Source organism: Schistosoma mansoni, chromosome 2 (genome assembly GCF_000237925.1).
Source record: "Schistosoma mansoni strain Puerto Rico chromosome 2, complete genome".
Taxonomy (NCBI): domain Eukaryota; kingdom Metazoa; phylum Platyhelminthes; class Trematoda; order Strigeidida; family Schistosomatidae; genus Schistosoma; species Schistosoma mansoni.
In genome coordinates, this window is record NC_031496.1 from 3,593,628 (window position 1) to 3,614,071 (window position 20,444).

Here is a 20,444-nt window from a genome sequence, read left to right on the forward strand (position 1 = left end):
TCACACAAATCGAATGAGATTTGTGAGGCACATATTTATCTGGTGTTTCCTTGTACCAATATTTATGTGTTTAAATAAATAAATAGGAAAATGTGCTCGGTCGATACAATATACTATTTTGTTACGATCTTCAAGTCAATTTCTTATCATTTTCTTAAAGCTTTTATTTTTACTCTTCCAGTTCAAAATTGTTTATACCCTTTCAAGGTGTACAATATCTATAATAAACTCATCATATCATCAGTGAAGTTGATACTTATCAGAAAAGTGTAAACCTCTTTGAATAAATTTGAGAATTCAATGGACTAGATTTTCTGAAGATCACTTTGAAGTTCATTTCAGGAACTATAAATCTGTTTATATAATTTGGAGGCTCTAACAACCAACTTCTGATATTCTAATAATCTCGTCTAAAAAGCAAAGATTTTCCTGTCCTATTCAGAATAATGATTGGGAAGCTTATTGATTTATTTTAGATCTTAATTTGATTATCTATGGTCCCACCACCATACTTCTATACCCGGTAACATCCTTTATTATGGTAGATAGTAATATGTAGCATATTTCCTTCAAGCAAAGATGGATAGTGGCTAGCAGTGGAATCCAGGACGCGCGTTTCGTCCTATTTCGGACTCGTCAGCTGGATGTACCTGCATCTCAGAGTTGATGTTCACTCTGGGACTCGAACCCAGTACCCTTGCTTCAAACGCCATCGCGTTATCCACTCGGCCAATTAGAGACTGACCAGTTGCAGTCCTAACACATCGATGGGAAGATTCAAACAAACAATACTAAGTGAATTTAAAATATTTCCTTCAAGTTATTTAATATCTACTAACATACCATACAATAGCTTAGAGCGATTGTCTTCGTCTGTACTTGAGGATTTATAAATGAGAGACTAACTTTCCCCCAAACGTAACTTTGTATGAAACCCATTTCAATCATTCGTATGGTGTGTTCTTGATTACCTAGTCAACAAAAGGGGTAAACTACGATAAACATTAAATTGTGATACATAGTTACCTAGAACTATTCCTTACTTCAACATGTTTGTTTCTGTTGTCTTAGTATATTTGAGTGTTGCTCCGCGATCAAATGCCAGTATATCGCACTTGTATTGCGTCCTAGTAGAGTCAGTTGTTATACATCCTGGGTGGCTCATATATTGACACTAAGACCACAGGCGGCTAGCTACTCTGAAACGTCGTTCACTATCAGATTATTTGATTTAAAGCAACTCCTAAATGATTAAAGTGATCAATATAAACCAGCTATGATGCGTAATTTCATATTAAACTGGTGTGAAGTACATGGTATTGGTTTTAAAAGTCAACTTTGTAAGTATATCTGCAACTAATTAACAAAGTATGTAGTTCAATGTATCAATCTCACCATCCTTTAATTTTTCCATAAATAACATTTCGTATACATATCTCAAGGATATACGCGGTGGTAATGTTGATTCTTTTTACTTGGAAAGAAACTTCTCAATGTCGATTATACGGATTTTATTATACCACCAATATAGGGTCTACTTAAATTACACGCATCTTGATAATTAACTTCTATGATTCGCGCTCCCCATCGTCAAAATGTAAAGTACTATAGTGCTGTACTTGCTGTTGCCCCTGGAAATGCCGAGAATGTATGTTACAAAGCCATTTCCGTGGTATCATTGTTAAATCTCAAGGAAGAATAAATGAACGATGGCTTCTAGGTATTATTTATGAACTATTATCATATATATTCCTATTGGATAACTGTTAAGCAACTTCATAAGTCTGAAATATATAATTCATACAATGGGAGCTGAGATTGTTTTCTGGACTCAAACATATAGGGCTAGGTGAGAAGAACCAATAAGGACTCAGAGTTGACTCTAAGCTGCTTGTACTGGTTAACGCCATCACTGGTTGATACAGTACCAAGGCCGTATAAGTCAGTGTTCTGATTGGTGGTCCTACCACATGATATTGACAGAGCATAAGAACATAACAATCATAACAGGATTCGAGAGGTCTCATTATGTCTTTCTTTGCTTTACTAACGCTGATTTAATAGGGAAATTGATGTAATACTTATATTTTATATGAGGTGGAAATCAGCTTTCACTAAATCAAGTAATACTTACTTCTTGTTAGCGTTCTTTTAGCGAGTTAGTTTTCTACGGGATGGGGTCGCTAACCTCATGCCCGACCTTCCTCCTTTATCCGAGCTTGGGACTGGCAGTAGCCCCCGGAGGAGCTACAGGCGAAGTTAAATCAAGTAATAGCATATTAGGAAATAGATTACTTAGTCTGATAAATTGGAAGACTAGCTTCTAGCAAAAATGCATCTGTCACTTAGTATTAACCCTGTTATCGTTTGTAGTTTGATCCCTCTGGTCAGTAAGTCGAACTAGTCTGGAGTTCTTTTTGTTGACGATGCTTAGAGGGTGTGTAGATAATTATGTGCCAAAAGATCAAAGTCTATCTGTCAAGTAATAGATAAGGTAATAGTGACTTATTTTAGATTCTTTAGTTAATGAAGGCCGCTGAATTCATGGAGGATAAGATAAAGACGTACCTATTATACTTGAGTTTGTGCCTCACCAACTTGATTTGTTCACTTAAATCCACGGGAGTTAAACCTTTCAATAAAAAAAGCCAGGTACATTGATGGAAGCAGTTGTCCCTTACAACGAATGTAGCTATCCGCTAATCTTTTCTTCAGCGCAAATCAATTCAAAGTTTTATTTACTAACACCCATCTGTATGATAAGTGGATATTATGAAGTTTAGATTATACTGATAGCCATAAAAGTAAGCCATTAAACTGAATTAAAAATGTGTGACAACTACAAAATAAGAAATTGTAGTGTAGCTTTTTCAATTAATGAGAAGGGGTTTTGTGGAGATTTCAGTATTTTCGTAGTTGAAATCATGAGTCAATTGAAGCTAGACCACCATGGAATCGAATCTCACTCGCGAGGCGGGATCGTGGATGCGCACTGCTGGGGACGAAACGACCGTCCAGTGCTTCCAGGTTTTTCAATTAGATGAATGATGGTCTGTAAGAGAATAGGAACGGACTAAGATTTGTAATAATAGTAATCGAAGGTATGAAGATGTGACTTTGACTGTAAGATGTTCATATAAAACTTTTTGAATAGAATAAGACTACTAATAATGGAAATGTTAAGATAGATTGGGTGGGAAACTGGTATTCACAGACGATGTTATACTTTCGTATCACTAACGCTTCTACAATCTGTGCACCTTTTGTTAAGGTAGATTATATATTACGGCTGATTAGATCTTCGTCTAGAATTCATGGTTTGTGCCGTTTTCATATTCTTCCAAAAATAATATGCGTTTTAGCCAGCGTATGACGATGAAGTATTCAGCGATTAACTAGTGTGAAATTTCGTACACTACTCACCAGTAGGCTGTTTTCACTTCTACAATATTTTGATTTCTCTGAACTCAGATGCAAGCAAACAAGGGATAGGGTCATTTTAAATGTAGAAAGATGCAAATTCATTATTTTGTTGTTGAAACTACCTATAAGTTTGTGGCTCAAATCTTGAAATCTTTCTACAGCAAACAATTCAGATGATTTTCCCGCTATGCAAACAACAAGTTTTGAAAGTCCGACTAACTATTAATATTTATTTATTTATTTAAACACATAAATATTGGTACAAGGAAGCACCAGATACATATGCTCCACACAAATCTCATTTGATTTGTGTGAGGGCTGTGATACTGTCCGAGTGCCCAAACCGAAGCAGGTGGTTTTCTTACGAGGCCACAACCGGAGCCTTTAACCTAAAGATCTGATCTATGAGGCAGTGGAGCATCGTGAGGAGATGCAATCCCGTAGTAGCCGGTGACCAACGATTGATTCATACGCCATTTGTTCCATCAGGATACTGGAGCCAGCCCATGTGCACCATTGGTTTGGAATCACGGTTTTCCAACTCCCCTAGGTGGACTTTCCGTGTCCACCGACCCGGTTATATCGCCGGACATTCACTTTTCGTCCTCTCAATTTCGTAAACAACATCCCCGCCACGAGAAGGCAGTAAGTAGGACTTCCCTGTAAGAAGCTATATAAGCGTGGCCATGTGAGAGCATTTGGAGAGGGAGAGTGGAATCTTCTCACTCTCGGTCGTACCAGGGCATTTGAGGAATTTCTAATGTCACACTTTCGCCATTTTCGTTAATTTTTGCAAAAGGTTCTACTTTACGTACACATGACATAAGCCAGTCGGATAGATAGTCACTAATCAAATTTATTGTAGCATATATGGAGTAAAAGTAAATATATGGTAGTGTGTATAATGCTAAACAGGCTAGTTATTCATGGTATATCCAAACAATAACTGATCAAAATTAGTAAAGGTACCTCGTTGTCCATAAGCTCGAGATGAAACAGATGTAGTAGAAATTTCTAATTATTAATCATAAGTAGACATACTGTAGTTAATTGTACTCTGTCTTGTCTGCTTGGATCATTCGGGTTTGCTCGTACGGTGTAGGTAGGGATTCGACCGTCATTCATTGTTAGAAACCTTTTTGAAAGATAAGTGTTTCGTTGAAGTCAATTCTGTCTAATGCTATCGCTTATTTAGAAATCATTCTCATTAAACGGGGATTTAATAAGGAGTAACCGAATGGCATCCATCATTCTATTCACATTATAATGCACCTTAAATTTACCCATTTCACTATGTGCAAATCGAAGTTATCAAATTACATTCACTGAATGAATGAAATCCTGACAAGGTTAACTTTTAGTAAATTCAATGACAAACCATTGATACCGGTGTTCGAGAAGTTGACTAAATTAGTTAATGGCTTTGAATAGCCTACTGTAATGACATGAGTTCTGTCAGTGAAACAGATCAAGCAGAATGGTCAGGGTTGTCCACGACATCATACTGTATGTTTAGTTTCAATGATGTGTCATGCTTGATTTCATTTTCCTGTAAGAAAGACTTCATCGATAAACAGAACTGGTGCCATAATGAAAACATATATCAACTGTCATGTATTTCTTTTTTCACCCCTATTTCCATCAAATCTTTAGTGAGTTATTTCATCACACATTCAGCAATCAGATAATGAAAGTGCCACTTGATGAAGAACAAACAAATCTAAATAAGCAATGGAGAAAAAGAACAGATCCTTGTATTGTATAGGGGCCCATATGATCAGGCCATCTACTTTGAGGAACAATTGAATCACCTATTATGATTATTAACTAATTCCCATAGATTGGCTGTAGGAGGGGGAATGACCCATCAGCCAACGGTGCAATGACTGTCTTTTGAAGAATGACAATGATATAATGACCGAGATCACTACATAATCCCTTATGGTGCTAGATACAGTTTTCCAAGCCCTATAATAAGAATAGAGTAAGAAAATAGCGGGCAGATAAACTTTCGCAATACAGTTTAGTTCCTAACTCGAAACTTGTATGATAACATGGATTAATTAGCTTATATCACAACAGTATAGATAGGGCAATCCAATGTACACATAAATACATCATATTTGAAGGTAAACACAATTGTATTTTCGTAGTGAATCAATAATAACTTGGCGAGAAGACAACACAAATCGATAATTATGCACCCAGTCATAGCGTCTTAACATAAGAATCTAGGAATACTATGATTCAAGTGTTTAATAATTATACAGTAGAAACATAAACAGGCAGTTCTTGTCAAGATAGTTCCGAAAGTACAACTTTCTCAGTATTCACACTGTTGTAGCGATTAGCCTACCCTCTCACTTACTTACTTACTTACTTACTTACTTACTTACTTACGCCTGTTACCCTCAGTGAAGCATAGGCCGCCGACGAGAATTCTCCAACCCACTCTGTCCTGGGCCTTCCTTTCTTGTTCTATCCGATTTTTATTCATTTTTCTCATATCTGTCTCCATTTCTCGGCGTAAGGTGTTCTTTGGTCTTCCTCTTCTCCTTTGACCTTCGGGATTCCATGTGAGGGCTTACCTTGTGACGCAGTTGATTGATTTCCTGAATGTGTGTTCTATCCACTCCCAGCGCTTCTTCCTGATTTCTTCCCCCACTGGAATCTGGTTTGTTGTCTCCCACAGTAGAATGTTGCTGATAATGTCTGACCAACGTATCCGAAGTATTTTGCGTAGACAAATGGTAATAAACATTTGTATCTTCTGGATGATGGCTTTCGTAGTTCTCCAGGTTTCCACCCCATACAGTAGAACTGTCTTGACATTTGTATTGAAAATTCTGATCTTGTTGTTGGTTGACAGACAATTGTTTTGAGTTCCAGATGTTTTTCAGTTGTAAATATGCTGCTCTTGCTTTGCCGATCCTCGCCTTTACATCTGCATGTGATCCACCGTGTTTAGCGATGATGCTGCCCAGAAGCCTACTCTCTCTCAGAAATTAATTAATCTAGAGTTTACAGAGCTTTGTCAATAAAGGTCATTTCCAGGAAAGTACGAGCAAAGTTTGTTCCTCTACATGAGATAGGCTGCTTCATGAATTGTTATCCTATCAATTCTCATAGTTTACTCTTTTGTCTTATTACCTTGAAGAGATGTCGGTTTGTTGAAGAAGTTATATGAATTTGTAAGAAAGATGCTAAGTGATTACCTAGAATGAATTCTCTGAAACTAACTTTTCAATTCATCTTTTAGATATTTCTAAACACCTCGCTGAATTTGACCATGTAAATTTAAAATAGGCATGGTGGACACAATGGAGGAGGAATTGAATAAAGTCTGACGAACAGTTATGGATAACGACTAGACCCTACCAGTACCCTGAAACGAAAATATCAAGTGAAAAGTATCCCTACGATACTGGACAGTTTGGCCATGAATACTAAACTCACAAAAAGTACTTTAACGAAACTCCCCTAAATAGAAAATTGAAGATCTCCGAAAAAGACGCTTCCTTTGGTGGAACTTTAAGCTTCCTCTGTAAATACTTCATTCGAAAGTATGTTAAGATAAACCTTTCTCCTCCCTTTACCTTAATATGAATCTATCAGTTAACTTGATTTTGTGGGACAAGTTATATTGATCGTACAATGCATGCGATTCGCAAGCAGATATGCGAAGACTACACTTGTCTATACAAAGACAAATACAAGTCAGTCAACAAATTTATTCTTGAAAATTTGATCAACTCTGGTTTGATTCGATGTCAGAAGATCTAGTCTATTTGGTTGGGGTCTGGAGGATCATTGGTTATCATGACTCGATATTTGTCAAAATGACCAGGTTGTATTTACTTTTTATATACCTCTTCATCGGGACTCGTCGTAATCTTTCATACATAACTCCTTTTTAAAGCAGATTTTTAATGTTTAGTCTTATTATTATTGTTAGTACGATTATTTTGACTCCATCATCATTCATCTTATGAATTTCATCTCTTTATAGTGATTCAGTATGTTATCCTGGGTCGCTTCACAATTATGTCAGCCTATAAGTTGATTATGATTTATGTCAACTGTGATCATCATTTGAGATTATCTGTGACGTCTGAAGAACAGGTTCAAAGAACGTTTGAACAGCTGAAGGTTGATCTCTGTGTTCATTGGGAACATAAGCTTACTACATCTAAATTCACTTGGTGTTGTTTAATTGTATCTTCCGATTGTTATTTACGACTTCAATTGATCAGTCTCTTATTGGCATATGTGCATCCTGTGCGGACTGCCTCGATATTGCCTTAAGTCACAAGCTTTATAAGTAAAGATTGATAATAGCTAGTAGTAGAATCCAGCAGGCGTGTCTCGTTCTATTTGAGACTCATCAGATGAATTCACCTGCATCTCAGAGTTGAAAATCACTCTGAGACTCAAACACAGTACCTTTCGCTTCAAACGCCATCGCGTTATTCACTTAGCTACTGAGTTCAGGTATCCATCTGCTTGTGCAATGGGATAAAGTTTTAAATTCACTTAGTGTTGTCTACTACATCTGATTACTTGTAAATCTACTGAGTAACTTATATTCGAAATATGAAAATTTCGATAAGTGTTTGATAAATTTGTTAGTAACGTAATGCTACTCTTCACCAATTGTCTTCAGTGAGTTGTTATCTCACAACAGACATTGTTGAACTCCACTGGTCACTGCTTCTCACTAGAACTCCAGGACATATATCTTGAAGTCGGTTAAGTGCTCTGGCGCGAGACTGGTAGGTCCTGAGTTCGAGTCTCGTGAAGCGGGATCGTGGATGGGCACTGCTGAGGAGTCCTACAACAGGACGAATATTCTCTGAAGAAGTGGCTTACACTAGGTCACGAAACGTCAGAAAATCTAATTTTTCTACTCATTGGGATATTACAAATATATTAATTTATTTATAACAATCTACCCAATGGTCAATTTATTCAAAATCATTCATTCAGTTTCTTTTGATGTACAAAAGTTAATTAACAACACACAAACTTAAAAATAACTGCCGAACACGTTTAATTCACTAAAATGTTGAATCAGTAAGGCAGAATGAGGTTACTTTCATTAATAATGATATAACTTGTAGTCTTATACCTCATTAATATATAAACTTAATGATAGCGCCAATTAGAGATCAGTGAATTATCAACCCAACCAATAGCACATAAACTCCTACGAGTAATCAAAATTCCTTATCGATACTTCTTTCTCCCTAGACCTGCATATTAATTCCAGAAACGCTAATTTCAACCTTTGTGGTATGAATCATTATATTTCAAACATACTGGGTTTATATACCAACCAGATAGACCACATCGTATCATAAAATAGAAAACAATATTTGTACAAGAATTAGCCAGATATAGTTGTGATTCTGATGGACTGTAATTAATAGACTGGTCATAACTCAAGAACGGTAAATCGTATAATAATAGTTCGCAGATCAAAATAAAGCTTATAATAAGGGAAGACATGGATATGAATAGTTTATTTAGTTAAAAATTATACAATAGAAAATATATGTATCATGATAAGCAAAGATGGATAGTGGCTAGTAGTGGAAACCAGGACGCGCGTTTCGTCCTATTTCGGACTCGTCAGCTGGATGTACCTGCATCTTAGACTTGTTGATGTTCACTCTGGGACTCGAACCCAGTACCCTTGCTTCAAACGCCATCGCGTTATCCACTCGGCTACTGAGATGCAGGTACATCCAGCTGACGAGTTAATGTTCACTCTAGCACTCGAACCCAATACCTTTTGCTCTAAACGTCATCGTTTTATCCACTTACCTACTGAGTCCTGATAGTCACTTGCTTGTGAAATGGGATGAAGTTTAAATTCATTTAGTATTATTTGTTTAAATCTTCCCATTGATCAAGGCTATATTGAGGCAATACGCATAGTATGTACATATACCAATTAGAGACTGAACAGTTGCAGTCCAAAAAAACATCAATGAGAAGATTCAAACAAACAATACTAAATGAGATAACATAACGTTTAATCAACTTTCACTATGATATATATACATATCTATTGAGCACACACCTTTTAAATAAGAATACATAATGGTAACCTAATTCATAACCAAATTCCTTCCACAATTGGGTTCATCATTATCATTATCATTATATATCATATATATATGCCAAATAAGAAGGTCAAATTAATACGGAAGATCAATTACTCATATCAAAGTATCAGTAGTATATAGATATAGATATAGGTACAAATATTGATCTTTCAATTAGCTATTCTTCTTCTTCTTCAATCATTGAACTAAATTCATATATATCCATTTTAAGGACAACTTTATAATTAAATTAGTTAAAATAATGAACTGGTTTATTGAAGAGATAATTAATAAGTAGTATATATATATATACATACTGAATAAAAAAGTTATACTCAATCAAATTAAGTGTACATCATTAAATCTTTAAAGTGTTTTGTTGGTTACAAACACACACACACACACAAACAAACAAATTTAAATCTATATTATTGATTATTTCAAAGAATTTTGTTGCTATGTGTTTTTTTTTAATATTTTTTTTTAAAAAAAAGAAATTATGGTAGATTATATCATTGAACTTCCTTCTTTTTTTTAAACGGTTTAAACGAAAAGTGAACAGGAATGCCTGATGAACAGTTGCTCAAACATCGTGGATTAAATGAAGTTAGACATTAATACCGTTGGATGTCGACCGGCTCAGTAGTCTGTCGGTTAAATGCTCTGATGCGAGGCTGATATGTCCTGGGTTCGAATCTTGCAAGGCGAGGTCGTGGATGCGCACTGCTGAGGAGCCCCATAATAGGACGAAACGACCGTCCAGTGCTTCCGAGTTTTTCATGGTGGTCTACCTTCAATTGACTTATGCTTTAAACTATGAAAAAAATTAAAAAATTTTTTTTAATCAATTAATTTGTCAAAAATTAGAATTCATTGACAAATGTGTATTATGAATCTTATTTTGAGTGTTAATACAAGATATTGAGTTTTTTCAATATCTAGAGCTTACATTTTCAAGATACCGCCTACAATTCGAGGACTCGAACGATAGAATCCTTCAAGTCGTAGATGGTGTAGTATATTTGTGAGTCGTGTTGTATTGAGGCTGGTGTCGTTGGCACATAGACACGCCTCCATAGATCAGTGGTTAAAGCACTGGTCTAGTAAACCAGGAGTCGAGAGTTCAATTCTCCCTGAAGGCAGTATGTTCGTACTCACATTGAACTGGGATCATGTTCAAGTGATCTTTTGCTGGTTATACACACACACACACACAAAACAATCTTAAATCTATACTATTGATTATTCCAAAGAATTTTGTTGCCATGCATTTTTTTATATATTTTTAAAAAAAATTTATGGTAGATTATATCTTTGAACTTCCTTCTTTTTTTAACGGTTTAAACCAAAAAAATTTTAAAAAAATTAATATTATGAATCTTATTTTGAATGATAATACAAGTTGTTGAGTTATATTCAATATATATCTAGAGCTTAGACTCTTAATATACCGCCTACAATTCGAGGACTCGGATGGTAGAATCCTTCAAGTCGTAAACGAAAAGATAGAAGAAAAGTGAAAAGAATGCTATTCAAAACAGTTTGAACTATAGCACAAAACTGTCAAGTACTTATAGTTTTTAGTAAAAATCAAATCATCATTATAGTCCTCTAATCCTCCTCATACAAGGGGTTATTGGCATTTATCTAATAGGGAAACTACATGTAGGGATTCTTGAGTATTCTCCCAAAAGATGATTGGATGGGATATATTCAACTCTTTCTGAGCTTCTTAGAGCTTCCTTCAGTTCACTCGTGAGCCATCCTCATAATATTGATACATCTCATCTGTTTAGGATTATTGTGGACTAATTCCTGATAATTATAGATAGTAATTTTAACTATTGGTTACTGGGAAACGTTGTGCTAGTTACTGTTGATTAGTGAAACCTACCCAAACCACATTTGATTAGAACTGTAATGACTAAATACTAATTACTTAATAGAATCAGAACATTATGATATATTCTGGTAAATGTTTTTTTCAATATATTCTGTCATTGAAATAGATTAATGAAGTTTAAAAGTCAGATGACTTCAGGCCATAAGTAAGGTATCACATTTGTTATATCTTAATGAAGATTAAATTATGAGTAACCTCTGCGAACTATTAGTGGACTAATATTACATACATATTCCTATTGCATAACTATTCAGCAATTAGATTGTGTATATCTATATTCCTCTTATCATAAGCTTCATTTTGACCTGTAGATTGGATGCCGGCTCAGTGGTCTATCGGTTAAGTGCTTCGGCGCGAGACTGGTAGGTACTGGGTTCGAATCTCGCGAGTGCGGGATCGTGGATGCGCGCTGCTGAGGAGTCCCATAATAGAACGAAACGACCTTGCAGTGCTTCCAGGTTTTCCATGGTGGTCTAGCTTCAGTTGACTCATCATTTCAACTATGAAAATGCTATATACTATTATTATTATGCGATTCACTGTTCTTAAATTATGTTCACTTTATTAATTACAATCTCCCACGTTCACACCCACATTTTCACTTGATATTTTATAAATGTTATTTCTTATTCTATGATGTGATGTAGTCTGTTTAGCTGGTATATAAACCAAGTATTTTACAATAAATGATTCGTATGGCGGGAGTTGTTATTGGCGTTCTGGATTCCACTGAAAGGGCTAGGCGAACAAAGTAAGGATTAGTAAGGATGCCAGACTGCTCATACCGGTCGAACGTCATCGGTTTGGTATAGTACTTATTTTTCTGGTTAGCGATTTTGCAGAGAGCTAGTTTTCTACGGGATGGTGCCGCAAACCCTATGCTCAACCCTCCTCCTTTACCCGTGCTTGGGATAGTCAGTAACTCTAGAAGAGCTATAGGCGGAGTTTTTGGCATAGTACTAAGATTGAATAAGTCGTATTTCGATTGATGAATAAATCACGTGATAATTAGTCGGGCTTCAAGTCACAACAACTTCGCTTATAAATCAATGACATATATACAAGTGTTGAGTCTAGTTGCTCCATAGTTGGTCTGGTTTGAAATTCTTGAGCAATAATACATCGTCAAATGAAGGTTTATTAGGAACTAGGATAAGTTATGTTGTCATTTGTCATTGATAACGTCTTACTAAAAGGCAAACACAAGAACTGTACTAAAGTTTAAGTAACTTTTCAGTTAGTTCCATGTAACCACTTAACAATTCAGTACCAAATTTTACACTGGGTAATTAAAACTACTCATTAATGAAGGTTGTCAGTAGTTAGTTTGCTTGAAACCATTCACATTACAAGTCTCAGACAAATGAAAGATCGATGAAAGTAAGAAAAATGATCGGTTGAGTTTTTGTAGTTTTGTAATGATCACCAGATCAAGTTTAATTCCAGTACCTATTTTAAAGAGTATTCAATCAGTAAATTTATATGATGGATAAATTTCTACAATTGATCAGCCTCTTATTGACATATATACATAATGTGCGTATTGCCTTGATATTGCCTTAATTCACTAGCATTATAAGCAAAGATGAATAATGGCTAGCCAATAAGAGACTGATCAATTACAGTCCTAAACATCAATAGGAAGATTCAAATAAACAATACTAAGTGAATTTAAACTTCACCCAATTGCACAAGCAAGTGACTATCAGGACTCAGTAGCTAACTGGATAACGCGATGACGTTTGAAGCGAAAGGTACTGGGTTCAAGTCCCAGAGTGAACATCAACTCCGAGATACAGATACATCCAGCTGACGAGTCTAAAATAGGACGAAACGCGCGCTAAACTGGATTCCACTGCTAGCCACTGTCCATCTTTGCTAATAACAATAATAATACTAATAACCTAACTTTGTACTCTTATGTAGTATCGTTTGGCATGTTAAGCCCATATACTTTATCCTAGCTTCTGACCAAGTCAATTCGCCTATCCCTTATGAGTCATATTTTGATCTTGTTAATTATTCGCTTATTAACCTTGACTATACTTTTTATATGAGCGCATATGCATGCACACTTCGTATCTTATTCATCATATGTCTGTCATTCATTTTTATCTGACTATAAATGTTGATTAACGCTTGCTTAAAATGAGTTGGCTTCCCCGCCATCTCTAATACGCATTATTTAGCTTCGCTTTCTCGAGTTGGCTTACCAACCATCTCCACTATGCATCATCTTTGCTTCGCTCTCGAGTTGGCTTACCAGTTATCTCCACTACGTGTCATGTATACTTTGCTCGCTTACATTTGCTCAAATGCTCACAGCTTTCTGGTCTGCATCATTTATCAATAAAAATGTAGTTACCGCTTCCTTTTGCTTTCTGATTATATACACCGTTAAAATTGATATAATAACGGTTATTGAAGTGAACTATTAGTGAAGCACGGCACTACACTTATCTAAATCTCTTTCTGGTTATTTTCTTTCTTTCTTTCTTGTGAAGTTCATTTCTCTTTATAAAACTCACTAAAAGAATTCCTTTGATTATGTAATTTGCATGTCTTTCTTTATTATTTGTATGTATGTATGTATGTATCATCTATTATAAGTAATTTTATAAGTAGTAAATTCATTTCAATTTTTTTTTCTATTTTATTCCTATTTGATCCAATTTTATTTATTAATAACAACAAAAAAAAAGAAAAAAAGAAAAAAGAAAAGAAAAAAGAAAAGAAAGAAAAACAAAACTTTTCTCTTATAAATGATGATTCTTTTATTCATTGTCAACTTTGATATAATTAAACTTTAACTACATAGCAACTAGATCATAATGATAATTCATATCACAATGTGAATAGTAAAGTATTTTGTATCATTATTAAATGTTTATTAACTAGATCAGTGATAATCATTTATTAAATAGTTATTACCTATTGAAGAAAAACACTTCAAAGTGAATTACATTCAAACAATATATACATATTTGGATAGTTAAGATCATGAATCAACTGACAGTAGATCACCATGGAAGCACTGAATGGCTATTTCGTCCTATACTGGGACTCATCAGAAGTGCATATCTGCGATCCCGCCTCACGAGATTCGAAATTGATAGGTCCTGGGTTCGTATCTCGTGAGGTGGGATGGTAGATGCGAACTGTTGAGGAGTCCCATAATAGGACGAAATAGCCGTTCAGTGCTTCCAGATTTTTCCATGATGGTCTAGCTTCAATTGATTCATGATCTCAACTCTATAAAATTACTATAATATCCACAAAACCCTCTTCTGATAATAATATATACATATATCAGAAAGGAATTTTATGGAAATTGTACTAATTTAATAGTTCAGGTCCTTTGAGCTAGATCAAGAATACGCGCCTGAAGAGGAGTCTTACACTAGGACGAAACAGTCATTCAGTGCTTCCAGGTTTTTAAAGGTGGTCTTGCTTTAATCAACTCATGAATTAAATATATGTATGGTTAAATAGCTGTTACATTCTTTTGATAATTTTCTAGTGAAAATAACCACTAGTTGATTAAATTACAAAAAGAACCTACGATAAATATGATTTAATTACATATTTTATATAGGAAATTTCACATTTCTTCAAATGCCCTGGTACGGCTGAGGGTGGGGTAGTCAGCTCTCTCTCTCTCTCTCTTCAAATGCTCTCGCATGACCACGCGTATAACGCCACTGCCATGGATATCCTACTAACTGTTATTATTGTTCAGAGGATAAAAGTGAATGTTCGGTGGTTTGACCACGTTAGCAAATATGGAGGATCCATCTGAGGGATTCGGAAAACTCTGATTTCAAACCAATGGTGCACATAGGCTCCAGGATCCTGAAGGAAAAAAATGGCGTATGAACCAATTACTGATCACCGGCTATTACGGGACTGCATGTCCTGACGTTGCTCCACTGCCTTGTGGATCAGATCTTTAGGTCAAAGGCTCCGGGTGTGACCCCCTAAGAAAACCACCTGCTTCAGTCTGGGCACCTGGGCAGTATCACAGCCCTCACACAACTCGAATGAGATTTGTGAGGCGCATATTTATCTGGTGCTCCTTTGTACCAATATTTATTTGTTTAAATGGAAGAAATAGCAATAATGACTTAGAGTTGTAACTCAGAACGTTCACGTACCTAAGACTCAATCAGAGTCCTTCTTAAACGATGTCTTACTTACTTACTTACGCCTGTTACTCCTCGTCGAGGAGCATAGGCCGCTGTCTAATCTACTACAATTTTAGTCAGTTGGATTGTATTATAAATTTATGGATTATTACTCACCTGTGTTCTCTAATACATAATTAGAGAGTTATTAATTTCCATATATTCTATGAGTGTTTGGTGTTTGAACACTTAGGTGATAACAGGAAAGAAATCTAACTTTTATCAAACACTTCAATCTCATAAGTATTTGGAAAAATCAAATTAGTATTCAGTCTTGCTAACAACTAGAAAGGCTGTAGTCATAGTAACGTTTAAGTTTCTGTAAACTTACAATAGCTATTCCTGTTTGATTATAAGAGAAAATCACCTGAAAGTCGTGGATCTACTTTTAAGGTTTATTCGCTCTCGGCTAAATAATTTATCCTTGATTTAGAAATTATAGTATGAAACATGTGTGATTCAGCTTTATAACGTGACTGCTAGATCTACATTATATATATATATGATTAATATAATATATTTTGACAAACCTCACCTTTACGTCTGCATTGGATCCACTTTGTTCATCGATGATGCTTCTCAGGTACATGCAACATTTCATATCTTCCAGAGTTTCTCCATCTAGTGTGAATGGTAAGTATTCTCTGTGTTGTATTTGAGAGTCATAGTTCTTCCTTTGTGTATATTGAGGCCTACTAATGCAGAGTCTGCTGCTACATTAGTTGTCTTGACCTTCATTTGTTCGTGTGTATAGGATAGAAGGGCTAACGAAATCCAAATCGTCTAGTTGGATTCAAACTGCCCACTGTAGTCTATACTTCTCTTCATATGTGGAGATCTACATAGTCCAGTCAACTACCGGAAGAAAGAGAAAGAGGGGAAGTAGACAGTCTTGTCTGAATCCATTTCTTACTTTGAATGCGTCTGTCAGTTGTCCTTGATTCATTATTTTCAGGGTGGTTTGTCGTATGAATTCCAGATGATGTTGACTGTCTTCTCAGGTACACCATAGCGTCGAAGAAGTTTCCATAATGTTCTACTATCCACACTGTCGAATGCTTTCTCATAGTCGATAAGGTTGATATATAGTGATGAAACCCATTAAATTGATTGTTCAACTACGGTCTGTAGTGTCACTACTTTGTCTGTGCACAACCGATCCTTAAGTAATTCAGATTGTTGATCTCGAAGTTGGGAGTCCACTGAATATCTCGTCCGATTCAGTAACACTCTGTTGAAAACGTTTACTAGTATCGATAGCAGTGTGATTCCTTTGCAGTTTTCACAACCGTTCTTCGGCATCTTGATGAGGTGTCCTTCTTTCCAGTTTGTCGATGGCACTTGTCCTTCCTCTCAAATATTCCTCAATAAAATGTAGAGCATGTTTTCAGTTGCTTCTATGTCTGACTTGAGTGCTTCAGCTGGTATATTGTCAGGTTCTGCTGCTTTCCCACTCTTCATTTGTCTGATGACCGGCCATCCTGATTTCTTTGATTTTTGGTGGAGCGATATCTATCGGGATGTCTATGTGTGCTACTTCGATGTCCGATGGGTTCAGTGGAGCTGGCCTATTCATGAGTTCCTCAAAGTGCTTTACGAATCTGTTCCTCTCTTCTTGAATCTCGATGACTGTCTTGCCTTCTTTGTCCTTGAACGGTTTCTCTGGTTTACTTTATCTCCTTACCAGTTTATTCGTTGTGTCATGTAGTTGTTTCATATTTCCTTTTATTGCAGCTTTTTCCGCTGTTGTTGTTAGCTCTTTCACATATTTCTGCTTGTCAACTCTAATGCTCTTATTCACTTACCTGTTTGCTTCAGTGTATTCAGTTGTGCCTTGACTTTCTCTATTCTTGTCCGACTGTTGTTAATTGCTGTCTTCTCCCTCTTCTTCCTTTCTTGAATCATACCCAGTGTTTCGATATAGATCCATTCCTTAAGATGATGCTTCTTGCGACCCAGTTTGTCGGCAGCTCTAAGGAAGACTGTATTAAACATTTGTAATGCTGTTTCCTCAGTTATCTAGTGTTTCTTTAGCTTCAGTTTCATCTTGGCAACCATCAGATAGTGATCTAAAGCTACGTCAGCTCTTCTCTAGGTTCTCACGTCTTCCATTGACCTTGTGAAGTTCTTAATGATACAAATATGGTCTATTTGATTCTCTGTAGTGTGATCCGGTGAGACCCATGTTGCTTTTTGATGTATTTGTGGAGGAATATTGTGCCAGCTCCAACCATTCTGTTGAATGCACGTAGATTTGCGAAGCTCTTATCATTCTCGTTCATTTCTCCTATCCAGTCAATGTCATCCCATAATATCTTTATATCCGGTGTTGTTCATTCCGACTTTGGAGATTAGGTCTCTCATTGGGATGGTCAGGTGCTTTCCCGGGCGATTCAATATGATTGATTACAGCCTCTCATAAAACATATATTTCTCCTCATCATTGGTATCATTGTTGGGCGCATAACACTGGATAACATTCATTGTGATACCATCCTTCTTTGTTTTGAAGGATGCTTACATGGTTCAGGTTCCATGAGATTCCCATCCTATAAGCGCTTTCCGTTCTTTCTTGGATAGCATCATATCAACTCCCTGAGTGCGTAGAGCATTTTCTTCTTCATGACCAGAGTACAACAGCATCTCTCCCGTATCTTACCCTTTCTATCAAACTTGGGTCTAATGGGTTTCACTTATTCCGAGAACCGCCAAGTTGTATCTCCTCACTTCCGTAGCTATTTGATTAGTCCTACAGGTCTCCTACATTTTCAGGAAATTCCATGTAACGATATTAACCGTTGCTGTGGTTGTTTGAGGTGGCATTAGACTTGTGACTTTCGAAGAATCTTGGCTTTCATCATGAGGCGTCCTAATTCTTCTGAATGAAAATCCTTCGACTCCCAGGACAGAGTTTGAATGATTTAAATGATTTTTGTGGATAGATTTGTTTAGCATGGTTTTTTCCTACGGTATGGGGTTGCTGACCCCATACCCAAACCTCCATCTTTACCCAGGCTTGGGATCAGTAGTAATCCCAGAAGAACTACAGGGAGAGTTAGATCGAAACCACACTTGACGGTTAATATCTTACGTGAATTATTCTTTTTCGTATCCAGGTACTATGTTTACGTTAATGACCATATAACATCAACAGTTTTATCACAGAAATATAGTACTGAAAATATGTACAACAAACATAGTTCGACCACCACTTCTTGGGTCAGTTCATGGCGTGGATCGCATTGATGTGCGTTGGTTGTCCTTGACCTTGGCGGGGATCGGTAAGCCAAGGAGTGTCACTCTGAACTTATATCTATGATTTTACTGAGAAACGCTGTTATTGTTAGGGTAGATGAGACGATATCGTTTTCAGTGTTCTGAAGATTCGCTCGACTGCTTAAACTGATGATTTGCGCAGATAATTATATCTCCATACCACCATTTGAACTGGATGGGTAAGTCGTTTAATAATTGGACAGTCGATATATAATCCATAATCTTCTGTTAGATAACAAGGACAAGGGAACAATTTTTGTTAAATGATGTTCACCTGTACATTCCTATAAAACTATATGCTTTGTAATGTGATACCCAGTTAAAAAGCCCATTACATAATATTAGCTTAACTACTACAATTTGAGCTGACATCTTTAAGTCTAAAATCTTTAGGGTGAAAGATGAAAAAGTTTGAAGTATATGTAGATTATTATTAGCTTTATTCAATATTATATTTTTGGCATAAGATGGAATTCTCAGAACAAAGTATTTCAACAAGTTTCCGTTTCTTGCTTCTTGGTTGATGCTGACGATAAATATTGAGCGGTCGTCAGTTAGATGTTAGCACTTCAGGAAATCAACATTTGAATAATGTACATTCTTTTAGATGTATATTGTCAACAACAACGATGTCTCTGATTGAACTGTTTTGTAACTTATACAGCGAAATGTCGTGAACTTTGCACAAAGTCACCTTATTAGGTTGTGCGATTAATTGACGTAACGATCTGTTGAAACAAACAAGGAATCAGATTAGTTGAAATATCTAGATGATAGGAACAGGTAGCCCAGATATCTAAATAGGCTCCTAATAAGTGTTGATATTGTGTATATATCATACATTTTTTTAAGGAAGGATATCAAGATCTGGTTTCATGTAGAAGTAACAACACAAAGAATATACGAATATCGTATGATTCAGATGAACCACACCTTATTCCAATTATTTTAAACAACGGTGAAATAATTAATGATAGTGTAGTGAACAAGAAGACGAGTGAGAACAATCGAATGTATTTAAGCACAGAATTACAGAATATCTTACTAAAATCTGACTACCATACAGTAAACAATGATGGTTACTGGCTAGCAGTGGAATCCAGCCAGACACGCGTTTCATCCTATTTGTGTTTTATCTGAAGCGTTTCGAATTCACTAATAGAGAACAGAACAAAGACTTTTGACCAGAGATCGATAAGCTAGATATTCTGTAGCGACCCAGACCCAGCTAACTAGAGTAAGAAGTCCAAGTTGGAAGCGGGGAAAATATATTCCATAACAGCCAGAAGCACAGCAATCATAAGAGGAAAAAATCAAACGTATATATACAGCAATGAAATGTCCTTGGGCAGTATTACAAAATAACACACTCAAAAAAACAATGGATCAATAGCATTAAGATATTTTACAAGAGGGAAATTCGACCCGAAAGTGAAAAGAGCTCTTTTGGCGCGAAAACAAAGAAATTCAAATTCTCAAAATAAAATTACAAAATTAAGCCATTTACTGAGTAAGTTCTGGGGATTTGACATCCCCGACAATTTGGGA

General features: G+C 36.0%; 3 non-coding genes across 3 annotated transcripts; 1 reads left to right on the forward strand and 2 right to left on the reverse strand.

Annotated features, from left to right (window-relative positions):
- Positions 1-668: 668 nt before the first annotated feature.
- Positions 669-739, reverse strand: Smp_tRNA_02251_Pseudo_TTG.1.1. Its single transcript has one exon. It is a non-coding gene (tRNA).
- An 8,352-nt stretch (positions 740-9,091) lies between these two features.
- Smp_tRNA_02123_Gln_TTG.1.1 lies at positions 9,092-9,159 on the reverse strand. Its single transcript has one exon. It is a non-coding gene (tRNA).
- A 1,444-nt stretch (positions 9,160-10,603) lies between these two features.
- Smp_tRNA_01569_Thr_AGT.1.1 lies at positions 10,604-10,675 on the forward strand. Its single transcript has one exon. It is a non-coding gene (tRNA).
- Positions 10,676-20,444: the final 9,769 nt, after the last annotated feature.